Source organism: Stomoxys calcitrans, chromosome 2 (genome assembly GCF_963082655.1).
Source record: "Stomoxys calcitrans chromosome 2, idStoCalc2.1, whole genome shotgun sequence".
In the NCBI taxonomy this organism is placed as follows: domain Eukaryota; kingdom Metazoa; phylum Arthropoda; class Insecta; order Diptera; family Muscidae; genus Stomoxys; species Stomoxys calcitrans.
The window spans coordinates 202520659-202523822 of NC_081553.1; the positions used below are offsets into that span (position 1 = coordinate 202520659).

A 3164-nucleotide genomic window follows, 5' to 3' on the forward strand; every position below is an offset into this window, starting at 1 on the left:
CCGCCAACTGTAACAAATGAAGCTCAAGTTGATTCAACTACTCGCATTATCATTACTATGGCGTCAATAATTTAATTGTTATCCATTAAAAGCGTTTCAGTTGTGCCAAACCAAATGGCAACGCATATTATTTAAGTAAACGCTAGGTAAGGGTTAATTTTCAACGGGGTTTGGGGGGTAAGAAATTTGTTATGGTCAATCGATTTTAGGGAAGAGAGTGGTAATGAAGTTTTACTAAGTGAAAACAAGTAAAAACGGGGTAAGGTCGGGTGTAAGAATTTACACTAACCTGAAGTTAGTGCTGATTAAACTGCATCCGTAGCTGCTTCTGCTGAGTACTATAGGGAGAGACGAGGTGACAGATTATGTAATCTAAATCTGATCGCTCACTCAGCAGAAAGTAAGATTAGAAGCTGTATCCTAGCCAAAAGGGATTTGAGTTGGGTTCAAATCAGTCAGATCTGACTTCTCGTTTCAGCGATAACGATTTAACGGCAGTTATAAGACCTCGCAAACTATTACTGTTCCTTGCCTCCTTGTATCTACTCACACCTAAGGATGCAAGGAAACTGGAAGAGTAGTTCGCCTTGTCACGGGAAGCCTGAATGAGGCCTTTTTGAAGGCATGTCCCGAAGGAGTACCGTAAAGCCAGCCAGTCATGGTGGTCACTGAAACTGAAGGTACTCGGGGGGCAGAGCAGGAGGCTGTTTTAATAAGGCCAAGAGAGAGAGAACATGACAGAAGGCTGGGACGAATATCGTGAGGCCAAGTTCAAAAAAAAGAGAGACGAGGAAGGCGAGAAGGAGTTCCTGCGCGAAATTCTGTGGAAAGTTGGAAAGCACTAGTGAAGCATTTAAATTGCGCAAAGTGTTCTCGGGAGTTTCTAGCACGCCTAGCACACTTAGGGAGGATGATGGGACATCGATAGTGGTCAGGAGACGGAGGAACTTCTGATGGAGATGCATTTTCCGTGAGGCCAAGAAGATATCGCAAATCCGACATATGCGGCATACATAGGAGACCATCGTAGAGTAGAGGATAGGATGTCCGTATATGATGCTGAATGGCTGGATTCGAATCCTGGCGAGAACATCTGAACAAAATTTTTCCTGCTGGATTTAGGTGGAGATGGCAAGAAGATATTCGCTTATGCGGGCGTCGACTTGTTGCAACCCCTTGCCAACCGATTGTACGCAGAGGATTGAACAGTGCAGCAAGGGCTGCCGCCTCAGTGTATAACACATGGCTACAACAACAGCAACGTCGTGCTGCTGGTTCGAGGCAGGTTTCTGTCGACGATTAGCGACATCATGAAAGTTTCACTGAGGAGGGTCGCTGAGATGGACTACCAGAAATTGATTGAGGACCGATCAAGGAAGACGGAGGAGCTGGTGCTACTGCAGATACTAGATATCGGAAACCAGACTCCCGTCCTTGAACGGGATCACCCTACAGCAGTCGAAGGAAGCGAAGTGGCTTAGCATAGTCCTTAACTGGAAGCTGTCCTGGAAGAGCAGTACTGAGGAAAGGCGCCGTAAGCACTGTGCCCTTTTTACTCTTGCAGGAGGATGTTCGATAGGAAGAGGGGGGATACCCCTAAGATGATTCATTGGATGTATACATAGATAAGAGAACACATACGAGTAAGTTCGAGAAGGTCCAGAACGCAAACGTTGGAGTCACAGGACTCTGAGATCCGCAACGCTGGTAGGTCTGGAAGCGTTGCTGAATTTATAATCTGTTGAGGTCTATATTTGGAACAGCACCGCCAAGGCCGCGCTTAGGCCGAGGAAGCTCGACATGCTGAAGGAGTACATATGTGGCCACAGTTCAATTCTGAATGATATGGATGTGAAAGATCTCCGACTATCTGGCACCGGTACCGTTTGGGACTAGGACATTCAGGACTCGTTTCCCGGGTGGAATAAATGGAGGGCGGATTTTGTGTTTGAAGAGGATGAGACCTCGACCTTTACTAATGTCTCCAAGCTGGATTCAGGGACTGGATTGTGTGTCCACTCCGACGCACTCAACATGCGTATGTCTCTGAGTCTACCGGACATGTATACGTTCATTCAGGCGGAAGTCTGTGCCATTATATCTGCCTCAGTATACTCAAATTACATCCTCACAAGCAATTGGTTTTATAATTGTCGTTATACAATTCCCAATTTCATTTTCATTGTTGAACTCTTTCTATTCGAATAAAATTTAAAATTAGTTAAATATTGAAACTATGAATCGACACGTGAATACAAATCAATGCACACATATTCTGGCTAAAAGAGCTCATTTGTACAAATAATGCTATTTGATATTTGACTGTCACATCACATTAAAATTCTCATTATTGATGAATATTTTGACATGTTAGCCCATTATTGATACGTAAATGTCCTCAATATTTATGATAATATGTTGGTGATGCAACTGATAATAATGATGTGGTTAAACAGAAATGTATTGCCATTAGTTTCGTAAAAGTCATTATGCAAATGTTAAATTTAGAAAACCACTGAGTAAATACAAATATAATATGATTTTAGAGAAATTAAAACAAACTAAGTTTTCGTTATCAATTTAATAATATGTTGTGCGAAATATGTTTTTATGAATTTTAACCGGAAGGCCGGTGCGTATTGCAGTTGTATACAAATATTGTCTTATACGAACCATATTGCGTTAGAATGAAGAACAGTCTTCTATAACTCCATGATCCATATATCAGTGAACTCCATTATTGTCTTAGGTTAGGTAAGGTTGAAATGAGTGTGCAGATATTAAAACCCCATGCCACTAGGGACATACACCTAAGCCAGTAACCGACTTGTTGTTCTAAATACAAGCAAGTAAAAGAGTGCTAAGTTCGGCCGGGCCGAATCTTATATACCCTCCACCATGGATCGCATTTGTCGAGTTCTTTTCCCGGCATTTCTTCTTAGGCAAAAAAAAAGGATATAAGAAAAGATTTGCTTTGCTATTAGAGCGATATCAAGATATGGTCCGGTTTGGACCACAATTAAATTATATGTTGGAGACCTGTGTAAAATGTCGCCAATTCGAATAAGATTTGCGCCCTTTGGGGGCTCAAGAAGTAAAATAGAGAGATCGATTTATATGGGAGCTGTATCGGCTTATAGACCGATTCAGACCATAATAAACAC

The 3164-nt window shown here is 42.1% G+C and overlaps 1 long non-coding RNA gene across 1 annotated transcript; it reads left to right on the plus strand.

Annotated features, from left to right (window-relative positions):
• The first annotated feature begins 312 nt into the window (after nt 1-312).
• Nucleotides 313-2561, plus strand: LOC106090326 (uncharacterized). Its single transcript, XR_001221804.2, has 2 exons — nt 313-400; nt 479-2561. It is a non-coding gene; the product is annotated as an uncharacterized LOC106090326 (long non-coding RNA).
• The last annotated feature ends 603 nt before the right edge of the window (nt 2562-3164 follow it).